The 26811-nt window shown below is 45.2% G+C and overlaps 1 protein-coding gene across 4 annotated transcripts in view; it reads right to left on the reverse strand.

Annotated features, from left to right (window-relative positions):
- The window catches only part of RUNX1 (RUNX family transcription factor 1), a 273353-nt gene that overhangs the window by 228809 nt on the left and 17733 nt on the right, over positions 1-26811 (reverse strand). The window lies entirely within an intron of this gene.

Here is a 26811-nt window from a genome sequence, read left to right on the forward strand (position 1 = left end):
TAATAGGTTTATAATAGTTTTAACACAAATAATACATAACAAATATAAAAATTAAGAAGACACTTCAATCTTACAGTATCTTGAAAAATACATTAAAGTATATTAAAAAGCAGAGACATTGCCAACAAAAGTCTGTCTAGTTAAAGCTATGGTTTTTCCAGTGGTCATGTATGGATGTGAGAGTTGGACTATAAAGAAAGCTGAGCATCAAAGAATTGATGCTTTTGAACTGTGGTGTTGGAGAAGACTCTTGAGAGTCCCTTGGACTGCAAGGAGATCCAACCAGTCCATCCTAAAGGAAATCAGTCCTGAATATTCACTGGAAGGACTGATGCTATAGCTGAAACTCCAATACTTTGGCCACCTGATGTGAAGAGCTGACTCATTGGAAAAGACCCCGATGCTGGGAAAGATTGAAGGCAGGAGGATAAGGGGATGACAGAGGATGAGATGGTTGGATGGCATCACTGACTTGATGAACATGAGTTTGAGAAACTCCAGGAGTTGGTGATGGACAGGGAGGCCTGGCCTGCTGCAGTGCACGGGGTCGAAAAGAGTCGGACATGACTGAGTGACTGAACTGAACTGATAGTTCAACAGCTGGTACACAGGAGCTGGCATGGAGTGAACAGGCAAGAAGAGTTACTGACTGGAGGAGGGAGAGGAGGTGGGAGATGGCAGAGCTGAAGGGTCGTCAGGGATAGGAGACGGAGGGCAAGCTGCAGTGTCACTCATGTCTGACATCGATGGCACAGGTTCTGGCTCCTTGCTGGAATCAGATGCACACTCGCATCTTTGAAAGTTTGCAGCTTGAAGGCTCACATGTAGGGAACTTACTGTAACCTATATGGGAAAAGGATCTGAAAAAGACTGCGTGTATATACATCACTTTGCTGTACACCTGAAACTAACACAATATTGTAAACCAAGTAAACTCCAATATAAAATAAATATATTTTTAAGAAGGTAGTTTATAAAGTAATACTTCAAATGTGATGTCAGCTAAAATACACTTTAAAGGACACCAAAATGTCAACAAGGGGCACAAATAATTATTAGGTTTACAGACAAAGCAAACTTCTCCTTTATACTTTTCTGATTTTTCACAATTTCTCCAATTAACTCTTAAAAAAATTTATTGAAGTATGGTTGATTTACCGTGTTGTGTTAGTTTCAGGTATACAGCAAAGTGAATCAGTTACATGTACACATATATCCACTCTTTTTAGATTCCAATCAGCTTTTGAAATAAAAAAGAAAATAAACTTTATTTAAAAACCAGATTCAACTGAATTCTAATTAACTGGATGTTTTTTAAAAAGAAATGGACCACCTTTTCAGGCATTTAAAAGTACAGTTTTCACATTGAGGACCACACAGAATCAGTCTAATGTTTCAATCCTCTGCAGCTACTGAATTACATCGTGGTGAGTCTTGTTCCACTGATGCCATACAGACTGGATTAGGAATCAGACAGCTTTCCTTCTGGTCCAGGATCAAGTCTTGGCTTTAAGCACATTTCATGGATCATTATCTCAGCTTCTACACCTATAAAGAGGAGCTGATCAGCTGTGCTCAGTTTACCTCCAAAGAGTCGGTATGTAAACATGAAAAAAAGACATAGAATGGAAAAAAAAACAGCGTCCTCTACCTCAAACAATAGTTACTCAATACTATAGGTAGCATTTAGGCAGGAAATTGAAGTTAAAGATTTTAGAATGATGGTAGGAACAGGTAGAAACAAAAGTTTTCTGGTCAAGTTCAAGTCAACCATACAATCCAATTTGCCTTCTTTTCCTGCAGTTTCTACCGTGGAGGAAGGAAAATGGGAAACCAGAGCTCCCTTCCAGGAACTGACATTATACTGTCTTCAAACCCATCTGCAAAGGTGAAAATGTTTAACTCCATCTCATGGTCAGATTCCAGCCTTGCTAATTAGAACCTGCCTAAAATTTCACCACAAGAGAACACGAAGACAAGTGGGAGAGCGGGAGGGGAGACCCTGCAGGCTGAGAGCCTTGGCCGTGGTGAGGAAGGGATGGATCGTGGTCAGCCTAGCTCGCTGCTCTCCGAAACACGTCTGAGGGAGTCAGGTCTCTGGGTGTGTCCTTTTGTGTTGTCACCTCAAGGTTCCTGACCGACTTCCTAACCTGTCTGCTAGATCGAGTGTGTGCATGCGTGCTCCCCCAGCCCAATAATATTCATGATCCCAGGGACACTGAAGACAAGCCAGGTTCATCAGGGTGTGGAAGGCCCAGAACCATAGTTTGTCAAGGTTTCCTCCAGAGTCGAGGAAGGAAACCACGCGTCTAGCAGTTTTGAGGATCCCTGCTTTGGTGAATAGCAATCCACTGTAGCCAGCCAGAGCCTCTCTGTGGGTCGGTGCATCCCTGGGACTCTGCCCACCACCCATGGGTGGGCTCAAGACCTCTGTGCAGAGGGGAGGAAACACTCTGGCATGACCTGCAAGGCCCTTGGCTGCTTCTGTGGACCCTCAGAGCACCTGGGATGTTGCATTGTCTTGGATACTGTGTGTAGAGGATGAGATGGTTGGAGGGCATTACTGACTCCACGGACATGAGTCTGAGTAAGCTCCGGGAGATGGTGATGGACAGGGAGGCCTGGCGTGCTGCAGTCCATGGGGTTGCAAAGAGTCGGACATGACTGAGAGACTGAGCAGCAACAACTGTGTGTGTCTCCACAGCTACACGGGGCTGCCTCTGCTCAGAGCTGGGCTGACCCCCCACCTTGAGATTTCCTACAAGCTTCTCTCCAGGTCTGGGTGGGAGAGCCAACACTGGGCAACCCACACAGCTGACCTGCGTGTGGGAACAGTGAGGGTGAGAGAGGATGCAACTCATCACAGCTTTGGAGAAGGAGAGAAAACTAATGGGGGAGCGTGGGTCAGAGCAGAGACTCAACTGAGGACCCCCAAGCTGACCTTGACCTTCCCCAGTGACCTTGCCTTCCATCCTCTACTTCTTTCTGAACAGATGACCATGTGAGGTCAGGGTCTCATTTGCCTCATTGCCCCTCATGTTTCCTTCTGGGGTGGATTCTAAAACCCGCTGACTGATGTGAGCTTGGATCTGCTCCAACACACCAGCATCTGAATGGTTTCCCTTCAGGGAAGTCCTGCATGTGTGTAGGTGGGGGGGGGGTGTGTTATAGAGTGAGGCTCCACATGTGACTAGCCTTGTCACTGCCACTCAAACCTTTTGAGACACTTCCCTCTCTTAGAGGCAGCTTGTTTGTTACATGGGAATTAGCATCATTAACGGTATTTCTCCATTTTTAAACAAAATACATTTTCTTATCCATTCACAGATCCCCATAAGGGCTTCCCAGGTGGTACTAGGGGTAAAGAACCCACCTGCCAATGCAGGAGATGCAGGAGATTCGGGTTTGATCCTTGGGTGGAGAAGATTCCCTGGAGTTGGAAATGGCAACCCACTCCAGTATTCCTGCCTGGAGAATCCCCCGGACAGAGGAGCCTGGTGGTCTACAGTCCATGGGGTTGCAAACAGCCCAACACTTCTGAAGTGACTTAGCGTGCACAGACGCACAGATCCCCATAAATTGTGATACCATTTAGAAGCCATTCACCACTCGAAGGAAGAAGATTTTCTTCCCCATCTCTCTGGAGATGTTCACCATGAATTCATTTTCAAATGAGAGGGTCACAAAACAGATCTCCTTACGTATGATCTGTTCAGCTAATCCCAACATGTGTGTGTGTGTCTTGGAGTACTAATAAAAGGAGGGTTTATTGTTACATCGGTTTGGGGAACAGAGTTAAAACAGAGAAAGCATTCATTCCTACAGACCTTCTGGAGCCTGTAATATATTTGATTGACCAAGAATTTCATTCAGTTTTTACATAACATTGTACAGAAAATCTAAATGAACTTCTTGGCCAACCCAATACCAATAGGTCTTGTGACTCTTTCAGAGGGGGCTTTGCAGGCCACAGAAACATGTCTGGCATAAGCGTCTTTAGGAACAAGGTTCTGAGCACACTTCTTTGGGAAACGTCCCTTTGGTGATGCCCCTTGCATCGTCTAGATGAGGAACGTGCCCAAGAAGGCAAGGTGACTTTGCTGGACTCACAGAGCAAGTGAGTTGCAGAACCTGGACTGATGCAAAACCACTGTGAGGTGTGCTTCCCATTGCCCTAAAGATTTTGTCCCTGGGAGGAAAGGGTACCTTTTCTAAGGGCCCACTTTGAGTGAGAAAATATCCCTGTGTTTACGGAGGCTTGTCCCTACCTGTCTGTCTATCTGGGCTACAAGCAGCCTCTTGATTGGACAACAGAAAAGGCGGTAGGACATTTGAGAGGTGGCGTCCTTTGTTTGATCTGAGAAGTTTGTCCCAGGATGGGTATTGGGACACTCAGAAGGCCCCAGGGAGGGGAGCCAGAGAGGCTAGTACAGGAGAAGAAAGAGGAGGAGAGAAGCAAACCACCCTATTATACACTTTGCCCCTGTTCTAGAAAGGGGATGTTGCCACCCCTTCCTCCTCCAGCACATGGAAACTTTATCTTAGGACCCAGATCTTCAGGGATTTCTGCACTTGGTGTATGTTGGGGACCATTCCATAAACCTGATTCCCATGTATAATCTTATTTTAATAGAAATGTATAACCTCATTTATTTTAATAGAAAACCTGACTCAGGCTCCAAATGACTGACTCATCACTGCTCTTTAGGAGAGAAGAAACTGTTTGCAAGAAGAGATGGACATCCCACAACCTTTGCTGCAGATCAGCCCTTCATCTTGTGGCCATCCCCCACATGAATGGGATGGGGTCTTGGAAGACAATGCCACATTGAGAGCAAGCAGGATACAGTTAACTACAACAGGCCTGCCCTTGCAAACTCACCTAACAGACACTGTTTCCACTTGCCTAGCCCCCCAGTTCTGTCTCCTTCCCACTGAATGGCTCTTTGCAGGCTTCTGATGCTGTCATTTGGGGATCAGGCTACTTGAGCTGTTCTGAAGCCTGAACCACCATCGAGGTTACCCTCAGTCATCAAATAAAACTCACAACAAAGTCAGCTGAACACACACACAATGGTTTCTGTAATTGCTCTTGGGTTGCGTGGTGTGGAGTGAAGCAGCTAATGGGCTGGAGTCAAAAAGACCCAAGCTTAAGTCTCTGCTGGGTCATGAAATAGCTCTCAATCTTGGGTGATCTCTTCACCTCTCTGAACCTCGGTTTCATCATCCCTAAAATGAGGACAACACGCACCCCATCAGGTTCCGGTGAGATGAATGGAAGATGATACAAGTGGAACACTCCTGTCATGCAGGGTTTAGAGTACAGTAGAGGCCCAAGAGATGCTGCTATGCTTCCTCCTCCCTGTATGGCCATCAGTCACACCTGGTAGGCCATCGACATCTGTCTAGGTAAACCCTGCCATCAGTTTTCTCACACTTGTTATGAGGACAATATTTGACATTCAAACCTGGGCTACCACTGCCTCCATTAGCCTCTGTGTATCTCATTACCAGTTAGACCATCAAGTTCTTTCTACCTAGGGTGGGGTGGAGAGTCTTAATAAAGCAGCCCTAGTCCTTCCAGGCCCACGAATCAAGGGCCAGGGTGGTCATTTCAGAACTTCATTTCTGGGGCCAGGAGGATCCAGCAATCAAAAGCCCAAACTAGGAGCCCGAGGGCCTCCCAGTGCCCCCCAATCCCAGAGCGCCCGTGCATCCAGATCACTTTCTTGTACCCCCACCCAAGGGCTGTGAGTGAGAAGCCTGCAAGGCTCTTACCACAGGATCTCTGGGGCTTAAGCCATGTGGACGGTCTCTCTGTCTGTCTGAGGTTGGGGGATGGTGGTGGACGCAGCATCTCTGTGGCCTTGAGACAGAGTGGGGAGTAGAGAAGCTCAGAAAAGCCTGAGTGACAGAGCAGGTGAAAGGAGGGGAGGATGGATTTCAGGATCTAGAAATCACCACTTTGCAGATGGTCGGTGCATCACCCTTGGGTAGGTAACTAGGCTCCATTTTTGTCTATGTTTGAGCAATGCCAAAGAATGCTCAAACTACCGCACAATCCTCACACGCTAGTACAGTAATGCTTAAAATTCTCCAAGCCAGGCTTCAGCAATATGTGAACCATGAACTTCCAGATGTTCAAGCTGGTTTTAGAAAAGACAGAGGAACCAGAGATCAAATTGACAACATCTGCTGGATCATCGAAAAAGCAAGAGAGTTCCAGAAAGACATCTATTTCTGCTGTATTGACTATGCCAAAGCCTTTGACTGTGTGGATCATAATAAACTGTGGAAAATTCTGAAAGAGATGGAAATACCAGACCACCTGACCTGCCTCTTGAGAAACCTATATGCAGGTCAGGAAGCAATAGTTAGAACTGGACATGGAACAACAGACTGGTTCCAAATAGGAAAAGGAGTACATCAAGGCTGTATATTGTCACCCTGCTTATTTAACTTCTATGCAGAGTACATCATGAGAAACGCTGGGCTGGAAGAAGCACAAGCTGGAATCAAGATTGCCGGGAGAAATATCAATAACCTCAGATAGGCAGATGACACCACCCTTATGGCAGAAAGTGAAGAGGAACTAAAGAGCCTCTTGATGAAAGTGAAAGAGGAGAGTGAAGAAGCTGGCTTAAAGCTCAACATTCAGAAAAGTAAGATCATGGCATCTGGTCCCATCACTTCACGGCAAATAGATGGGGAAACAGTGTCAGACTTTATTTTTCTGGGCTCCAAAATCACTGTAGATGGTGACTGCAGCCATGAAATTAAAAGACACTTATTCCTTGGAAGGAAAGTTATGACCAACCTAGATAGCATATTCAAAAGCAGAGACATTACTTTGCCAACAAAGGTCCGTCTAGTCAAGGCTATGGTTTTTCCTGTGGTCATGTATGAATGTGAGAGTTGGACTGTGAAGAAAGCTGAGCACCAAAAAATTGATGTTTTTGAACTGTGGTGTTGGAGAAGACTCTTGAGAGTCCTTTGGACTTCAAGGAGATCCAAACAGTCCTTTCTAAAGGAGATCAGTCCTGGGTGTTCATTGGAAGGACTGATGCTAAAGCTGAAACTCCAGTACTCTGGCCACCTCATGCGAAGAGTGGACTCATTGGAAAAGACTCTGATGCTGGGAGGGATTGGGGGCAGGAGGAGAAGGGGACGACAGAGGATGAGATGGCTGGATGGCATCACCTTCTTGATGGACATGAATTTGAATGAATTCCGGGAGTTGGTGATGGACAGGGAGGCCTGGCGTGCTGCAATTCATGGGGTCACAAAGAGTCAGACATGACTGAATGACTGAACTGAACTGATAATAGAAAACAACCCGGAAAAGAATATATACATATACATATATATTTACTTATGTACATATTTACATATACTTATTTAAATGTTTATACATCACACAATAAATATTTTATTTTAAAAGAAATATTATTATATATGCATATGAATATATTCTTTTCCAGATTCTTCATTCTATATAGATACATATTCTTTATTCTATATATACAGCTGAATTGCATATATATACACACACACACACACACACACAAAGAGAGAGAGAGATGAGTCACTTTGCTGTATACCTGAAACATTGTAAAATCAACTATATTTCCATTAAAAAATAAATTAAAAAGCAATTTGAATGGCTTTCAGGTTTGGAGGAACACAGGCACTAATTTTGCCTGGACACCTTCAGCTCCCATTTCCATAGCTCTCTCCACTGTCTTGGGGATGAAGTCCTACCCCCTGGCTTGGACCGACCTGAACTAGTTTAACCTGGTCCCACCAACCTGTCCTGACCTCTCTACACCACATTGCCCTTGAGTCAAAGTGATCTACTCAGCAGTTCCTGCCTTGCCTACGCCGGTCCACTTTCCTGGATAACTTTCCCCTACTCTCCTCTGAATGTTTAAAATCCTGACTTGGCTGGAGGCTCTGTGATGGTGCCAGCCACACTGTGACCTGCCAGTTCTTTGAGCTGCCATTGCATCACAGCGGGTACCATTCAGCCCCTTGCAGTTTTATGATGTCACCCAGCTATTCCACATGCCTGTGTCTTTCATCCCCAACGATGGGCCAACTGCTGGAGGCAGACGCTGCACAGGCCTCCTGTGTGTTTACAAGAAGCTTGGTACACTGTTGTCAACGTGCACAGCAAGTTAGCCACAGACTGAGATAAAATGCTCATGCAGAGCAATAAAAGTAATCTAGCATGTGTTTTTAAAAGTCCTAAAGTTCTTTGGGAAATTATTGAGATCACCTACACTTGGGCAAAATGTTCTGGGATCGCAGTCAGTGAATGAGGTAAAATTCCTTGAGATCCCAGCGTTTTGTAGGTCATGTGGAGTCATATGGCACACCCCTGCCCCAGAAAGATGAGTGAGATGCTGTTCTCAGCAACCATCCAGAAAACGGGATTGATAGACAACCTGCCCAGCCAGCCTCTCGCCTGGTTAATCATAAGCCCAAACCTACAGATGCCAAGATCATCACCAGAACAAAGGACAGTTAATATTGCCTTTGGACTCACTGGGAAACCCATTTACTGCTTGATTGACACAGAGCACCAACTTTCTCCTGCCCCTGAAATGTTCTAGCAGAGGGCTGCTTATCAGTTGGATGCCATTTTCATGGCAAGGCCCCTGTAAGCAGACAATGGGCTGTTTGCACACTTTGAGCCGTCCCGGGGTCCTGGGGTTTCCCAATCTTAGATTTTCCAAACATACAAAACATCAACACAGTCATGCCCTCCCCCTCTATGATTCAATCCCAGACATACGGCAAAGAAAGGACTGAAAAAGTATCACTCCCTAAATCCTTTGCATTCATAGGTGGTTTTGAAACAGAAATAGTGTGATTTTTATTTCAAACTCTCTTTGAAAGCTTTTGTCATTTTCTCCTAGACGTTATTCTCCAGAGAGCCTGGAATCACATAGGACGGTCTCTTGTTCACGAGTCATCACAGAAGTATCCATTTACCAGCACCCAGGAATCCTGAGCTGTGGCAGTGCCTGGTAGAAAACACAGTGATTTCATGGTTGGGTTGGGTTTGCCCTCATTTAGATTTCTGAGGGATGTTCCCGAGGGGCTTTCTTGAGGTCTTCGCTGAGTTGAGGACTGGGAAGAGAAAGTTAAAGGCGACGAGACTTGAATGGGTTTCGTTATGCAAGAGCATTTCCATGTACCCCAGCGAAATGCCTTCTTAGTCTCACTGTCATCCTGATGATGAAGAAGAGGAAGCAAATGTCCATCTCTGTTTTAGAATTAAGCCAGGACTCATTCTCTGTGGGCTAGGCCAAGGTGTGGGTAAAAATCTTGATTTAAAAAAAAATAAGTGACTAAATTAATTGAGACTGAGGATGCCTTGAACCTGCCCTTAAATAGTAGCAGAAATACAATTAAACTCCCACTTTCACTTCTATTTTTTATAATTTGTATTGGAGTATGGTTGATTTACGATGTTGTGTTAGTTTCAGATGAACAGCAAAGCGAATTGGTTCTACACATACATCTGTCAACTCTTTAGATTCTCTTCTCATATAGACCATTACAGAATGCTGAGTAGAGTTCTTGTGATATAGAGCAAGTCCTTATTAGTCATCTATTTTATATATAGTAGTGTAATCTACAACTTTTAAAAGAGGACTTTGCTTCTATGGAGTCTCACAAAAGGGTCTGTCATGGCCTTTGAGAAGGTGATGGGAAGGCCTTTATTTCTTCCCCATATGAAGGGACTCCAGCTGCTTTGTGGCTCATCAGAAACCCTCCCTAGATCCAGATGGAGGTGGGGAATGAGGTGCACAGAGGACTTTGAGGTCTCATGTATTCCCAGCTTACCTCCATGCCGGCTGACTCTGTCACCTGGGGAACAACCGTGGGGGAGTTGGGAACGTATGTGGCTTTTCTCGAGAGACAGCTCCATGGCTGGCAGAACCCCCTGGGTACCTTGTCCTTGGGGTTAGGGCTACACTTAGGCAGGTGAACTCGAACCCAGGGGACAGCCTGTGTGAGTTGGAACTCAAAACCCTGGGCACTAATCGGTGCCTCAATTTCCTCATCTGTAAAACAGGGTTCACAATATTATCTACCATGTGGATTGCTCTGAGGATGACATGAGTTCTCATTTGCAGTCATTAGAACAAGGCCTGGCATATTACAAGCACTACATAACATTTAGGAACTGAAGTAACTAAATGAGATGGTCCTAACCTTCTAGGCAGTAATACTGGGGAAATTTTGTTTGTTTGCTATTTGTGAGGTAAGCAACAACCACAGAAACCCCAAAACACAGTCATGTAAATGGGGCACTAAGGGATATTCTGTGTATTTGTGGGTGTACCTCCTTGCGGCTCAGTAATGAAGAATCCACCTTCAATGCAGGAGATGCAAGAGACAAGGGTTTGATCCCTAGGTCAGAAAGATCCCCTGGAGGAGGGCATGGCAATCCACTCCAGTATTCTTGCCTGGAGAAATCCCTTGAAGAGAGGAGCTTGGTGGGCTACGGTCCAGTGTGTTGCAAAGAGTCAGACACGACTGAAGTGACTGAGCACACAGAATGATAGAAATATGCCAACTCAATCAGTACTGCCCTCCCCACTTCAAACTCTAAAGTCCCTGAGAAATAGACCGTAAAATCCAGTGGAAACATCAGGGGTGTTATCATTTTGCTTGTGGAGATGGGTTGGAGGATGGGGCTTGTTGCTGAGACCAGGAGTCCAGCGGGCTTTCCTGTGGTCTGTGCCCGAGTGTGGATCATGGGAAAGCACCCCTAAGGACCCAGGAAGCCAGCCATGGGGGCCTGAATTCCTCATCCCTGCTGAGCCCTGAAGTGAGCGGTAGTTAGACAAGGAGTAGGTGTTCCGGAAGGCTGGCCCGCTTGGGGCAGCATCCCAGGAGACCAAAGCCAAAGGACAAGTACCCATTCCAGGCAGCCTGGTCCCAAGGGCTCTCATCCAATGCACCTCTCCTCCCACAGGGGAGGGGGAATGGAGGGAATAGGAAGGTCAGAGCCATTATCTCCATGTTTCCAAGAGAATGGAAGTGCTCATGTTACAGGCTGGCAAGAGCTCCAGAAGGAAAAGAAAGTGAAATGCTCAGCCATGTCCAACTCTTTGCGACCCCATGGACTGTAGCCTACTAGGCTCCTCCATCCATAGAATTTTCCAGGCAAGAGTACTGGAGTGGATTGCCATTTCCTTCTCCAGGGGATCTTCCCGACCCAGAGATCAAACCCGGGTCTCCCACATTGCAGGCAGACACTTTACCATCCGAGCCACCTGGGAAGCCCAAAGAGCTCCAGGAGCAGGTGAAGAATGGTCTCCTAACCCCCTTTCCCTGGAAAAGACCCTGATGTTGGGAAAGGTTGAAGGCAAAAGGAGAAGGTGGTGGCAGAGGATGAGACGGTTAGATGGCATCACCAGCTCAGTGGACATGAATTTGAGCAAATTTCAAGAGATAGTGGAGGACAGAGGAGCCTGGCGTGCTGCAGTCCATGGGAGTCACAAAGAGCGGGACATGGCTTAGCGACTGAACAGCAGCAACAAAACCCTAACACTAACATGGGACTCAGTGAAAAATGCATGTTTTTATTTTTGGGTGTCTTCTACCAAAGTATAGAAGAGCCAACTCATTGGAAAAGACCCTGATGCTAGGAGATGGTTGGATGGCACCACCAATTCCAAGGCCATGAGTTTGAGCAAACTCTGGGAGATACAGAAGCACAGGGAAGCCTGGGGTGCTGCAGTCCACAGGGTTGCAAAGAGTCAGACACAACTGAGCAACTGAACAACAACAACTTAAGTATCAAAAGCAATTTGCTGAGGGATCATCATTTGTCTAATTTGTACTGGGCACAGATTCAGGGGTGGCAGAGGTGACCTGTGGGTAATAGCAACTTTCCTGAGGGAGCTGCCTGGCAGTCCTGTGGTTTGTGCACAGCACTGAAGATAGAAGCGTGGCTGGTCTTTGAATAGGATAAATGGAGTGGAGGGGTGTGTACTGGGTGTGTGCAATCAAGGGATGGTGAGAATTGGGGTTGTGAATTAGATGGTTGAGAATTAGAGAATTAGGAACAAAGAGATTCCTTCTTGGCCTTGCTTTTGATGGAGTCTGTGGTCCTCTCAGACCCACCCAGAATGGCCTGAAATGCATTTGATGTCAAGGACAGCCTGCAGCTGGTTTACTATAAATAGAAAACATGCATATACAATAGGTAAATTATTTACATTTTACATACAACAGCAGCTCCCCAGGACAAAATGCCTGCAGGGTTTTTGTAGATGTCAGCAATCACCCATCAGCACCATCTCCCTACTATAGCAGCGTCCGTGACATCATGTTTCCACCATTCAGAGATCACAGGTGTAAATGACCTCAAATGCAGACGACCGTAAACCATAGTAAAATAATCTGGCAGCCACAAATTTTGAGCATTGTATTATATATGTCATCCTAGAAGTGGTTGAACTCCAAGCTTATGTAAGTTCATTTTGAATGAGGGCTGTGTTTACACTCCCAGCAGGCAAAATTCCTGATTATTTGCAAGCTACTTTTGTGAGATATGTCAGGCGTGACAGGTTTGAAACCCATCCGTCCTTGCTGTAGGAAGACGAGGTCTGTCTTCACCCACAGAGGTTTCCCTTCTCCTTCTGGGATTCTTGGTCCTGCCCGTCCAGTGTGGTGGGCAGATGGGCTGAATCTAACGCTACATGGTAAGTAGTGAGCTGCCAGTGACCTGGCTTGCCTTCCCACAGCGAGGCCGAGGGTCCTGGGGGCCAGACAGGCTTTTCCTGAACTTTGTGTCCTGGTTGAGCACTGCTACTTTATCTCTTAGGTGCTCCCCACACGCAAACTCATCTAGATGTCAATGGGACAGAAGCTTGCGGATGGCAAAAAGGTAGAGGGGGTGATGCTCCAGAATTAGGCCAGAATCGCTTGGTCCACAGTGGGGGACTGCTGAGAGTGCTGGAGAGAGAACTAGGGGAGCACCCATGGGTGTCAGAAGCTCTGGGATGTCAGACTGCTCCTTTTGTACATGTAGATAATATATAGATGACATCCAAAATATAAATATACTAGCTACATCTTTATATAGTAGATGCTGATATGTATTATTATGTTAATGTTATATTAATAAGATACATTATTACAATGATCATATTAAAATCATATGTTAACATATTTAAAATCTATGCATTAAACTATTTCTATTATATTATTAGGCTTCCCTTGTGGTTCAGCTGGTAAAGAATCCACCTGCAATGCGGGAGACCTGGGTTCGATCCCTGGATTGGGAAGATCCCCTGGAGAAGGGAAAGGCTACCCACTCCAGTATTCTGGTCTAGAGAATTCCATGGACTGTATAGTTCATGGGGTCGAGTTAATACAGTTATACAGCTTCCCTGGTGGCTCCTGAAGTCTAAAGAATCCTTCTGCCAATGCAGGAGACGTGGGTGCTATCCCTGGGTCGGGAAGATCCCCTGGAGAAGGAAATAGCAACCCACTCCAGAATTCTTGCCTGGGAAATCCCATGGACAGAGGAAACTGTCCACGGGGTCACAAAACAGGCGACATAACTTAGTGACTAAACATAAACAATTATATTTTATATAATAATATAGTAATATAGCTACATATTAAATATTTTATTATGTTATTATATATTATATACTTAAATTAACTGTGTTTTACAAAATATAAATATGCATTAACATACTAAATGTGAATAGATACAAACATATATTTAGCTTGGCATATAGCTGCCCAGCAAAAGACCACATTTCCCAGCTTCCCTTACAGCAAGGTGGCCCCTGGGTGTTTGCTTAGATGGTGGATTGTGAGCAGGAGTGTTGTGGCAAATTTCTGAACCTGGTCTTAAAGGGAAAGGATAGATCTTTTCCTTCCATATTCTTTCTTCCTTCTGGCTGGGATGTGGATGTGATATTGGGGACTAGAGAAGCCATTTTGAGCCATAAGTTAAGAACCACATGTTAGAGGGGAAGAGACCTTGTTTCTTGTGATTATGAAGATCCCATACCAATGTACCGAGACTTCTATAACAGAGAGAGAAGCACACTTCTATCTTGTTGAAGCCCAGTAATTTGGAATCTCTCTGTTACAGCAGCCAAACCAATACCCTGATACAGCACAATGTAGTCATCAGCTTCCTATTAATAAGTAGAACATGTCTTGGGTAATAGTTGATTGCTTAGCATTCCCCCCAAAGACTACAGAATTTCAATGCACTTTCTGCATCTTGTTCTTTTAACTTTTTAAATAGGGATGATCAGTTATACGGTAAAGTTCCTTACCAGTGCAAGAAACCTAAGAGTAAAGGAACTACATCATGCCATTAGTGCATCAGAGTGGTTATTTTTTGGTTTCTGTTTTCTTTTTTAATTAGGTGTGGCTGTAAGTTAAAGCTGACTTTTTAATATTGCCTCGTTCAATTTTACATTATATTTTGGTGATGCTGAAATTCTCAGCATCCAGTAGAACTCTTTTTTTCAGAGGAGAATGGAGCATACTTTCTGGATTGACCACAATGTCTGGAACACCAGCAATGGATTTGATCTTTAGAAACACCCAGAAGCCATTTAATCCAGAAACTAGTGATAAATCAGGTAGCTAATGAAGCCTGGTAATGCTTGTCTGGGTCAAAAATGAGGTGGATCTAAAAGTCATGAGATTATCTTACTTGCTTTTACCAATAAACTGCCCTGAAAATCATTTCATAAAAGTAGCTTCCGAAAGGCTTAAAATAATAAGGCAGCTGTTGGAATGATGGTATACTTCCCCCAGGGGACTACTTTGAAGGACACTGCAATTATAGATGTGCAAATTCCAGAATACATAGTTAAAATCAGATCTATTATTTTCTAGTCACCATCTTTGTATTCATCTGTTTATGATCATTTTAAAATGAGATAGAAAGCCCATTTAGGCTATCACTGAGGTCTGCAAAGTAACAAAAGTAATCACGCATCAATTTGGGCAGTTGCCCACAAAAGAAAGTTCCTCCTTAAGTGTATTCAGAGCTCTCCATTGGCCATTCCCACGTGAGCAGCAGTATTACCCCCTCCCCCCAGCTCCTCCTATGACCTAAATCAGTCTTAGGAGACAGCCAATGATCCCCATCAGACTGTATCTCATCAATCTTACCTGGCTCACGTCAGCCCATCTCAACCTCTTCTTTATCCCTAAGAATCAACCATCCTTTGACTTGAGTTTTCACTCCTTTATTTCATCGTACCAGTTGAGTTAATTGTCTATACCTAGATCGGCCAGAATGTATAGGGCCTTCTATTTATCTGGATCAAATAAAAGATGAAACAGCTAGTGGAAGCTGCTGTATAGCACAAAGAACTTAGCTCTGCTCTGTGAGGACCTAGTGGGGCGGGAGGCAGGCTCAAGAGGGAGGGGATATATTATACATATAGCTGATCTACACTGTTGTACAGCAGAAACTAACACAGCACTGTAAAGCAATTATACTCCAATTAAAACTTTATCAATTTTTTAAAAAGATATATTAAGAGTGAGTCCCCCCCCCCCCAAAAAAAAACAAAAGCAAAAGTAAACGGTACTCAAAAAAATATTTGTTTTCTTCTTTGATAGTCAATAACTAAATAAATAAAGGAAAACCAAAAAACAAAAAAAATAAAAGAGCTTCAACCACAGGAGGCCACACCTGAGATTAAAGAACAAAGGTCACAGAAATGGGAACAGGAGCTCCCTAATAAGAGGTCAGAGGACTGATTTCCTGTGGAGAACTGCTCAACAGAAGAAAACTGGAAGAAGCTTATAGGGGAGGAAATGGAAAATGACAGACCTCTCTGGAAATCCTTAAAAATAGGTAGATTCTTATTCACCCAGCATAGTTACTCATCAGGAACACTGCAACATTAATGAACGGGTGTGGTCTGTTTCTAGCCTGCCTTTTGGGACAAAGAAGAATAGCAGAAGTAAATTTGAAACTTCACGGTAGCTAGCTGCCCCAGCGGATAATCAAGACCCCTTGAAAGCACTGTGGTCTCCTTCTGCTGGATTCTCAGTTAGCCCCAGTAGGAGCTGTCTTCTGTGGCTGGTAATGTTCTTCTGTGTGTGTGTGTGTGTGTGTGTGTGTGTGTGTGTGTGTGTGTGAGCGGGGAGGGGTTGTCCTTTTGAAGCTCAGAGAAGTCCCAGTGACTGACTTGAGAACAGTGAGTTTTACAGCTTGTGCGAACCTCTTTTCAGGTTACTTCTCAATTACACCCTTGCCTTGGAGGGTCAAGTCGTTTGGTTTCCAGCGAATCCTGTGGTTGTACCTGTGGTTACCCACCGACTTCTCATCTGCTTTGCTTATCTGATAACAGGCGAAGGGGGAAAGAGCTTTTAATATCCCCCAAAAGGGGAAGATTGGTAATTAGCTATTCACCGCAGGGAATCAGGCCAGGTTAGCCTGCTCCAAGCAAGAGAACAATCTGGATGTTGGACTTGGGTGAAAATTTTCAAATTTGCTTCTGTTATTCCTCTTTTATACAAGATTTAGGTCTTTGGGTCTTATCTGGATCGCCTTTTCTTTGTCCTGCTTTTTAAAAGCCAGGTCAAAGCATGCCACACTGCAGGGGAAAGAGAAACTTCCGTCTCTCCTAAAACTGTCTTTTGCACGACAGCTTGTACATTTCGGGCCCCCGTGTGAATCTGCACACCCCTCCGCCGGGAGAGTAGTCCCTCCATCCCTCGTCGCGCGGCAGCGAGGGGATCCTTTAGAAAAAAAAAAAAAACGAGTGAAGTAACTGAAAGAGCGGGAGCAGAGGTAACAGCCAGAAACGGCGAGGACGCGAGCGGCAGAGACAGGAAAGGAGGCGGTGGCGCGGGCCCTGGCGCGCTGCGCGCTGCAGCGACGGAACTTCTGCAAAAGCTGCCCGCCCGCGCGTTATCAGCGGCGCGCAGGCCTGTGGTTTTCTCGCTCTCGCAACCCTGCTTTAACTGCCGGTTTATTTTTCGACAAACAGGATGCCTCCATCTGAGGCTGTCAGCATCCCAGGCTCTTTGAGAGAAAAGAGGTAGTCCAACCCCACCCTACAGGCAAGGCCTGGGGCGGGGTGGGGGGTGGGGGTGGAGTGTCTCTGCTTCAAGGGGCTTCCCAGAGAGGCGACGGCCCTGCAGGTGCAGCGGCTGGGAGGACTTCAAGGAGGACCAGGAGGCTGGAGCAAGTGCAACCCACCTTCCCTCCGCCACCCCGCCCCTCCCTGCAACTGATTCCACTGCCCAGTCTTGCTCTGCAAGCACCCAGAGGCAGAGAAGCCCAAATGGGGGGGGCATAGGTTGGAGACAGAAAAGATGGTGTTACTTAAACTGTACTCTGCAGGAAAATTTTCATTTGCAAGCCAACTGGAAAGTGCACGCCAGTCACCTGCAGCTCTTGTGAAACCTGCAGACTCTGGTGGCTGCGGGTCTGGGGCCCCCATCTGAGAGTCTGCACTTTTAAACCCCGCTCCCAGTGATGCTGGTCCAAAGACCACACTTCGAATGGCCAGGCTCTGGGAGATTGCTATCTTGTCACTCTCCGTGCATTTCTTGTCGCCAGTCTCTGTATAGGCTACAAGTTACATACAGAGGAGTCTGCATTTAGAAAGAACCCTAATGCAGGTCATCCAGTTTCAGCCCAGCTGTATTTATTACTGTGGCTTGGGTTTAACACTGGCCACCATGCTAATGGAGAAGAAACTTCCTTTGTGTTCCAGAGGGAAGGGAAGCTTGAATGAGCCAAGAGATTTCTTCAGTCCTAATAGGCAACACCTTCAGGGATTTAGGAAAGATGATGTTCTGAGCCTAGAGTTAGAGGGGGGATGAAAGTGAAGTGAAAGTTGCTCAGTCGTGTCCGACTCTGCAACACCATGGACTATACAGTCTGTGGAATTCTCCAGGCCAGAATACTGGAGTGGGTAGCCTTTCCCTTCTCCAGGGGATCAAACCCAGGCCTCCCACATTGCAGGCGGATTCTTTACCAGCTGAGCCACAAGGGAAGCCCAAGAATACTGGAGTGGGTAGCCTATACCTTCTCCAGTGGATCTTCCCGACCCAGGAATTGAACCAGGGTCTCCTGCTTTGCGGGCAGATTCTTTACCAACTGAGCTATCGAGAAAGCCCGAGGGTGAGATGCAAAAACACAACCTCCCAACCCAACTTAGTCAAGGTTTCCTATTGATGGAAACATTTACATGTCACAGTTGGAATTCAACGAATGTCCACATTTTCCAGAAGCTGTGTACTTTTGGGTAGTAGTAAGAATTTGGAGCCCATATTTGAATATTCTAGACCCAACTTGATCTCAGACTTCCTTTAGGATCTTGCGGTATGCTCTATAAAGTATATTTTTGAGTCACATTGAATTAGCACTAAGACTTGGATTTTGAGAGACTGGACTAGGAAATCCACAGTATGTGCATAAGATGGCAAGAGAGGGCTCACAATCTAGAATGTGTAGGTCCTGCCAAAGGCGGTGCTGTCAGATGTGGAAAAAAATTTCTGCTAAATTTTGCTAAGCCCTGAAATTTCATGAAGATTCCATTTTGACTTCATCAAAACCAGTCAAGGGCTCCCTGTTGCCGAGTATTTTTCAAAGTATGACTAAGATTACAGGGCGGTTAAAATGCAGACTCTTGGGTCCTTGAATCTTATTTCTCACGGCATCCAGGAATCTGCATTTTAACAGACATTCCAGGGGATTCTGATGTACTGCCTGGTCTGCAAGTTCAAGTCCAACAGTCTTACGGCAGCGTTCAAAGTTCTGCCTTCAGTTTCCCTGTTCACCTGTGCACTGAAGTGGCCTCTTCGTTGCCCGTGAGCGCTCCTTGACCCTCTCTAACGGCTGTCTCCTTCTTTTCATCTCCTCCATCTTCCCAGCTCTGTATAAAATGAGAAGAAAATTCTTCCTCTCTGAGCCCTCCTCAGATCGCTATTTCTCACTCAGCAATCAGTTCTTTTCCTGCTCTGTGATGACTCTTGGGTTGGGCTGGGTTGTTCCCTCCTCCTTTTGTTCACTGCCTATTTCTGATGCTTGGCTTTGCACCGCTCTCTGGACACTAAGCTTCTGGAGAGATGTTTCATGCCATACGATCTTTGCATTCCAGGCCATTTTGTCAACATGGTCACCCACACCCCTCACGTGTTCAGTAAATTTACTGATGGGTCATTACTGACAGGTTTTACCGTGTGTGATAAACCTGGCCCCCTAGGACCCAGGATCAAAGGAGCTGGGAAGGGAAAGGGTGATGAGAGCATCGAGAATCTGGTTTTATGGTCACAAAAGACACAGAGGAAGTGAGAAAAAGGGAATGTGGGCCCTTGCTCATCTGTCTGCTGTGTGACTTGTGGAAGGAATTTCCTTTTGTTAATATAGTTTCTGTTCTACTTGAAATCTAGACTATTAAATCTATGATCCAAGGGGTGGCTGTTTGCTTTTCACTCCCACTCCCCATTGCTAGATTTCTTAGGTGGCCTCTCCCCACTGTCTCTTGATCTTTTTATTTTGTCCTGTTGGTGGTGGCCAATAGCCCAACTCCAAGCTCAAGCTGGAAGAGATTGCAGTGTATGACATATAGATTGAGAGAATGGTAGTAATTTAATGATTTAGCTGAAAGCTGTAAGCATACCTCTGTTTTAATCCTGACATGGCCAGGGTTATTCCTGGTCATGAAATCTGGTTTTTCTTTCTTAACCTTTCTAAGCTCCGTAATGCTGGTTTTCATTATCTAAATCCTGAGCCTCCATGTTTTCATCTTCAAAGTCAGCCTAACAATAATAGTTCACAAGGCACTGCAACGATGTGCAGAGACTGCTGAGAGGTTCTAGCCCCCAGCAGCTTCCAGTAACCCCTGGTTCCCTGCTCCCTAGCCTAAGTGTGAGTGAATGTCTCCTCGTGTTCTAGGCCATTCCTTGCTTCCCACACCTTTACCATCATCTTAGCCTCAGACCCACTGCTTTTCCTGGCCCACCCTGCTGCTGCCCTCCAGTCCATAGCGTCTCTCTTAAGGGAATCTCCTAACCTCTGTAGGAAAACCTTGCTTCTCAGGCTTCAGACACAGCCCTGTCAGCATCTGGTCAACCTCAGGGTGATAGTGCCCCTGACTCTGCTCCGAGAACTCCTTCTCCTGGTTTCCTCTTTCCAGCCTCTGCTCTGGGGTCTCTCAGTGCTTCCCTGGTGGCTCGGATGGTTAAGAATCTGCCTGCAGTGCTGGAGACTTGGGTTTGATCCCTGGGTTGGGAAGCCCTGGAAAGGGGCTTCAGTATTCTTCCACTCCAGTATTCTTACCTGGAGAATCCCATGGACAGAGGAGCCTGTTGGGCTGTCGTCCATGGGATCATAAAGAGTCAGACCTGTCTAAGTGACTAACACTTATGCTGTCACAAATGGCAGCTTATATGTTTTTGGGTTCTTCCCTGGTGGCTCAGATGGCAAAGAATCTGCATTCTATGTGGGAGACCTGAGTTCGATTCCTGGGTTAGAAAGATCTCCCAGCAAAGGGAGTAGCTACTGACTCCAGTATTCTTGCCTGGAGAATCCCATGGACAGAGGAGCTTGGCGGGCTACAGGCCATGGGGTCGTGAAGAGTCGGACATGACTGAGCAACTAACACTTTCACGTTCAATGTCCCTTCAGTATGACTCTTCATACTCAGTTCTCTTCTGTCTTCTTCCTTTTCCTTAGATACTCAAAGTCCTTATGATAGTCTCCAGATCATCTCTTTACAGTAATAACTCCTCCCTCCACATAGAAAACATATTAGAATTCCTTTTTATAATATTAAGATGCCTACAGTGGATCCTGAACCAAGAAAGTCCTTGGAGATCCCAAAGTGACATAATTTCTAAGGCCTCACAGGTTCCCCATTTACCCTTTGACACATACCTGTTCTAAAGGCACAGTCATTTTCCCAATTTCAAAAAGCAAGGAGGGTTGCACTTTTTAGAAAGTAAAATGCTAAAAGGGAATAAAGGGCAGAAATATGTCTTTACAACCATCATTTTGGTGGTTGGATTTCTCAACTATTCATATGTGGGACCTGATTATCCAATACTTGGGCCACCTGATCTTAAAAGTTGACTCATTGAAAAAGACCCTGATTCTGGGAAAGATTGAAGGCAAGAGGAGAAGGGGGCGACAGAGGATGAAATGATTCAGTAGCATCACGAACTCAATGGACATAAATTTGAGCAAACTTTCGGAGATACTGGAAGATAGAGGAGCCTGGCATGTTGTAGTCCGTGGGGTCGCTAAGGAGTTGGACACAACTTAGCTTAGTGACTAAACAACAGAAGCAAATTCTTTGTTGATGGCGAGGATATTCTGTGCCGTCAAGGATGTTCAGTAGCTCCTCTGGTCTCTACCCCATGGATTCTACTTCTGCTACTCCCCACCAGCCATGACCACACAGGGATGGAACTTAGGTCTCCTGCATTGCAGGCAGATTCTTTACCAGCTGAGCAAACAGGGAAGCCCCAAAATGTCTCTAGACATTGCCAAATGTGTCCTGGGGACTAAACTACCCCCACACCTCTCACCCTCTCTCTCCAGTTAAGAACCACTGATTTAAGATATTCAAAGGTGACAGGCATAGAGAAGAAAATAGGAAAAGTAAGGAGGAGGGACTACTCTGCCAAGAAGTTCCCTACATATGATCTCAATAAAAGAAAGGATCTGAACAAACAAACCCATGAGGAAGGAACCAGGAGACCAAACGTTAAAGAAAAGTATGCCAATTACGAAGATAAGAAGGCATTTATTTGAACAGAAGATCCACTAAGGAACATTCTTGAATGGAACAAAGAATGAGGTCTAACCTTCAGGGAATTCCTCTCCTGCACAGACATGGCATATGGACAAAGTTGGGTGTTTCCACGTGCCCAAAGTTCAGGCTTGGCTAAAGGGGATTTATGTACAGAGGGACTTTTGGGGAATGGTTAGGGGTGATTTGCAGTACCAGGCCCTACAATTCAACAGGTGCCCAAAGTCTTGGAATGGAAGGGGAAGCCACATAATACAACATCAGCTACCCAACATTTCCCTGAAGATAATGCTCCCCTAAATTGACAGATGGGTTTTCCTTTTGGCTCAGATGGTAAAGAATCCACCTGCTAATGCAGGAGATTCTGGTCTGATCCCTTGGTCAGGAGGATCCCCTGGAGAAGGAAATGGCAACCTACTCTATATTATTGCCTGGAAAATCCCATAGACAGAGGAGCCTGACTGGCTACAGTCTTGGTGGGTCGCAAAGAATCGGACACGACTGAGCAACTACACAACAATAATCAGTTGAAGGATATAAGACGTGGTGCTGGGCACAATGGGTCTGAGGTCCAGCAGGACAGTCCACATGCATGCCCAATCCCTGACTTCACCAAGACAGCCAAGCCCTAGAACTTCAGACAAAATCTACTGTGTGTTATCCCCCGCTGTTTCTGATGTTCCAATACTTCCCTCTTCCGAACAGGAAAAGAGATAGTTAAGATTTCCCATTTAAAAGTTTCTTTGAGCAGATGACAGGAATACAGAGCATCTTTTCTGATCTTTGTTGTTGTAGAGGTAACACAGTGGGAAATGGACTGGACCTCATTTTCAGTCCTGTGATTATGACTCTCTTGGTCATGGGCATTCTTCTTTACACATATGTATCCTATTTAAAGCACAGGAACAGAAACAAACTCCTTGGCTACATAGCATTTTTTAATGCTTCTTCTTACACTTGCCTAGCCTCCCACGAGGAACATCCATAGGACTTCTAGCTCGACACTCTTTGAACAGAAGTGGAACCAGCCCCTGCCACCTGCTCTTCTTTGCTCCAATATGCCCACACACTCCTTCCTGTTCTTAGCTGATCACAAGTCTTAAGGGGGAACCAAGTCTGGGTGGAGGTCCTAGTTACTTGCTCCCTGCCGTGGTTGTACAGAGCATGTGACCAGGGTACAGAATCAGGTGTAGGAGTACAAATATGCTGTTGAGGGTTAAATGGTCACTTGTGGACTCTTTTGTTACACCCACTGGGGCTTCTACAGCTCAGCAGTAAGTACAAGGCTGATGGAGCTCCAATGTTCTATCTACTCATCTGTCCATCCATCTATTCATCCATCGGTCCACCCCTCAGTTCATCTATCCATCCATCCAACATTTGTTGAGTGCCTGCACACTGCCATGTATTGGGAATAAAGAGAAAAATAAGAATGAGAAAAGCTTCTGTCTCCAAGAATTTAGTCTCTAGGAGAATGCTTCCATGAACAGAAAGTTTTGAATTATTGATAACATTTAAGTGGGTGCTACAGTAGCTCCATGGACTGAATAAACACCAGCCAGAACTAGAATGTGGTCTTTTGCATGATCCTTCAATGGGTATCCTAGAAGACTTGGTCATCAGAGCATCACTCTGGTATCCCTGTTGCTTCAGGGAGCAAACACAGATCATGTCCATTCATGTCTGTGTGGGGATATGGGGAGACCTGCTCTAATACCCAGTACCCACCGTGGGTACATGTCCCAGCACTCATAACATGCACAATTATTTCCCTCCACTGATCAACAGCCCAGTTAGGTTAATGATCCTGCTACCAGAAATTTGGGGTGTGATGGAAATTGTGTAGAGCAGCATGAAGAAATATCCTTCTAGAAGGGACTTGAAAATAGAGTGTACAAAAGTGAAACTGAATGTGCTTTGGGAGTTTTGAAACGTTTGACCAAATCGTCAGTGATTTGTAGGTCCTTGGATCAGTTATTAGCTGGTCTTTTTGATTATCTATTTTCTAGATTTCAAGAGCCTCATCAAAGACCTGCTAACAATCCCTTTACAAAAAAGGAAGGAAAATGGATTATTCAAAATCAGGCACTGGAAAGATTCAGACTGACAGTACCATGTGCTTCAAACTCTTTACACACTGTTAGGAGTGTCAACAGTTAAGAGCTCTTTCATCATCAAACCATAGTCTACCATCCCGCGATGTCTGTAATTAAAGACTCAGATTACTCATTTTGAGTTTATTCCAGATGATATGAGTGTCCAGGTTATACCCTCTCTAGAAGACTATGTCATGGAAAGAGGCACAGTTCAATAGTTAAGTGCTCAAGATCCAAAACCAGACTACAGGTGAAATCAGCCTTGCCACTTCTCAGCTGTGTGGCCTTGGACAGATCACTTGACCACTCTGTGCCCTAGCCACTCATGTGTCAAAAAGGAGGCTAATTGTCTCTGGTGTCTAGATGACGATGATGACATGAGTTTCTGTGTGTAATAAGGCACTTACAGCAGGGCCCAGCACATGGAAAATGCTACACAATAGTGCTTGTTCAATAAAACTTGAGGTTCCGTCAGTGCTTTCTTAGCACTTCTTATCAGCTTACTTCTGTTTTCTGAATTTAATCATTATGTACATTAACCCAGGTGGCTCAGTTGTAAAGAATCTGCCTGCCAATACAGGAGGCTCAGGAGACTTGGGTTTGATCACTGGGTTTGGAAGTTCCCCTGGAGGAGGAAATGGCAACCCACTCCAGTATTCTTGCCTGGAGAATCCCATGCACAGAGGAGCCTGGTGGGTTACAGTCCATAGCGTCAAAGAGTTGGATGCGACTGAACACACACACGTGCACGTTAACCAAAGCAAACTAGAGGCGTTGTTCTAGGAGGACCTAATTTCCTCTCCCTTGCCCTGGTTTTTTCAGTAGAAACACTATTAAAGATTGAGTTAACAGGCCCGGCTTCCGATGGAAAGTAATCCTAGCATATTAGTTCTTTTTGGTTTGTCCTCAGTAGACTGGGATCATGGATGGTTTTAGTTTCTGCTTTTAATTATGGGGAATATGGATCACTCTGCTCTCAAGCTTTCTGCTCATAGACTGCTAGCTGTTACAGACAGCTTGAATCAACAGTAAGGGATGGGGTGGGACCAGGGTTCAAGCTTGGTGTAGGAGCACAACCATGCTGTGGAGGATCAAATCACTGTTGTGGTTCCTTGTTCAGTCACTCAGTCATATTTGACTCTTTACGACCCCATGGAATGCAGCACACCAGGCTTCCCTGTCTTTCACCATCTCCCAGAGCTTGGTCAAACTCATGTCCATTGAGTCGGCGATCCAACCATCTCATCCTCTGTCATCCCCTTCTCCTCCTGCCTTCAATCTTTCCCAGCATCAGGGTCTTTTCCGGTGAGTCAGTTCTTTGCACCAGGTGGCCAAAGTATTGGAGCTTCAACTTCAGCATCTGTCCTTCCAATGAATATTCAGGATTGATTTCCTCTGTGGTTGACTGGTTTGACCTCCTTGCAGTCCAAGGAACTCTCAAGGGTCTTCTCCAACACCACATTTCAATAGCATCAATTATTCAATGTTCAGCTTTCTTTATGGTCCAACTTTCACATCCATACATGACTACTGGAAAAACCATAGCTTTGACTAGACAGATCTTTGTAGGCAAAGTAATGTCTTTGCTTTTTAACACTCTGTCTAAGTTTGTGATAGCTTTTCTTCTGAGGAAAAAATGTCTTTTAAATTTTGAAGCCCAAGAAAATAAAGTCTGCTACTGTTTCCATTGTTTCCTCCTCTATTTGCCATGAAGTGATGTGACCGGATGCCATGATCTTAGTTTTCTGAATGTTGAGTTAAAACATGCTCAGTCTCCTCTACATTTTTTATTTCTTTGGCCCATAAATAAATAGGAAGTGACCATAGTACACTGGTTCCTAAGAGATCTCTGGACCAGTAGTTCTCAAACAGGGCAACTGTAGCCCTCAGGGACACTGGAGCCTGTGTGCAGCTTTTGTTGTCACATTTTGGAGAGGTGGAGTTACTGGCATCTACTGGGTGTGGACCCAGATCACAGCTACACTTCTTGTGACACACAGGTCCCCTCAACAAAGAAAGAGTCCACCCCCCATGTCAACACTGGTGAAGTTAACAGAGGGCAAAGTGTCAGGCTGCATGATGCCAGATGCCTTCCTTAGAAAACCAGAGCTGCAGTGGGGGCATGTTTCTTTTGTACTATTTACTATAGTCAGGACATGGAAGCAACCTAAAGGTCCATCAACAGAGGGATGGATAAAGAAGATGTGACACATATGTACCATGGAATAATACGCAGCCAAGAAAAGGGACTGTGTCCTTTGCAGAGATGTGGATGAACCTAGAGACTGTCATCCAGAGTGAAGTAAGTCAGAATGAGAAAAACAAATATTGTATATTAATGTGTATATGTGGAATCTAGAAAAATTGTAGAGATGAACCTATTGGCAAAGCAGAAATAGAGACAGATATAGGGAACAACCGTATGGACACCAAGGGAGGAAGGGGGCTAGGTGGGATGAATTGGGTGACGTATATACACTATAGATATTATATATAAAATAGATAACTAATGAGAAGCTAATGTGTAGCATAGGGAACTCAACTCAGTGCTCTATGGTGACAAAGACTGGATATATAAATATATATATATATATAAACAAAGACCTCAAAAAAAAAAAAAAAAAAAAGAATACCAGGACTGAGAGATCGCAGGCAGCTGCTCTTAGTTTTCCAGGGAGGGGTTGACCAGGGTGCAAGGGCGCACACTGCCCCAGGAGAGACCCCGCGTCAGCCCCAGGCTCCTGTCACTGCACTGCACACCTCACCCCACACATCAGTCCTTTGCGGCCAGCAGCCAGGAGGCATCAGATACCCACACACGGTGACATGAATGATGGGATCAGGGTTCACTTTAGGGACTTTGGAGGGCCTTGCTGTGTAAAAAGGGAAAGGGGAACATCAAACTGAATGGTGTCTAATGCACAAGG

This window comes from Bos javanicus, chromosome 1 (genome assembly GCF_032452875.1).
Source record: "Bos javanicus breed banteng chromosome 1, ARS-OSU_banteng_1.0, whole genome shotgun sequence".
NCBI classification, from domain to species: Eukaryota; Metazoa; Chordata; class Mammalia; order Artiodactyla; family Bovidae; genus Bos; species Bos javanicus.